Genomic DNA, 1059 nt, shown 5'->3' on the forward strand with positions numbered 1-1059 from the left:
TGTTTGTGTGTGTGTGGCACACAGACCTGTGTTTGTCTCAGTAAACCCCCACATCCTGCTCTTTGCTAAATGGCTGCCCTGAAGCTCACCGACACCACCTATCTGTAGTAAATGGGAAAACCTTAAGGGTCACCAATTGCCACAGTGTGGGGGATATTTGGAATTATAAACCAAGGAGTTTTGGTTATGGATAGCCTCATGGTTGTACGATGTTACGCCCTGGATGCTGATTGATTGAAACAGAATTTCAGCCATGTGTATATCAGACAATATACCACAGGTATGACGCAAAAACACTTGTTTTCTGTTGTACATTATACATATACAAAAGTGTGTGGACACCCCTTCAAATTAGTGGATTCGTCTATTTCAGCTACACCCGTTGCTGACAGTTGTATCAAATCAAGCACACAGCCATGCGATCTCCATAGACAAACATTGGCAGTAGAATGGCCATACTGAAGAGCTCAGTGACTTTCACTGTGGCACCGTCATAGGATGCCAGCTTTACCAACAAGTCAGTTCGTCAAATTTATGCCCTGCTAGAGCTTCCCCGGTCAACTGTAAGTGCTGTTATTGTGAAGTGGAAACGTATAACAGCAAAAACGGCTCAGCCGCAAAGTGGTAGGCCACACAAGCTCACAGAACGGGACCACCGAGTGCTAAAGCATGTAAAAATCATTGCAACACTCACTACCGAGTTCCAAAGTGCCTCTGGAAGCAACGTCAGCACAATAACTGTTCGTCGGGAGCTTCATAAAATGGGTTTCCATGGCCGAACAGCCTAAGATCACCATGCGCAATGCCAAGCGTTGGCTGGAGTAGTGTAAACCTCGCCGCCATTGGACTCAGGAGCAGTGGAAACGTGTTCTCTGGAGTGATGAATCACGCTTCACCATCTGGAAGTCCGACGGATTAATCTGGGTTTGGTGGATACCAGATGAACACTACCTGCTCCAATGCATAGTGCCAACTGTAAAGTTTGGTGGAGGAGGAATGATGGTCTGGGGCTGTTTTTCATGGTTCAGGATAGGCCCCTGAGTTCCAGTGAAGGGAAAT

The sequence above is a fragment of the Salmo salar genome, chromosome 12 (genome assembly GCF_965601325.2).
Source record: "Salmo salar chromosome 12, fSalSal1, whole genome shotgun sequence".
Lineage (NCBI taxonomy): Eukaryota > Metazoa > Chordata > Actinopteri > Salmoniformes > Salmonidae > Salmo > Salmo salar.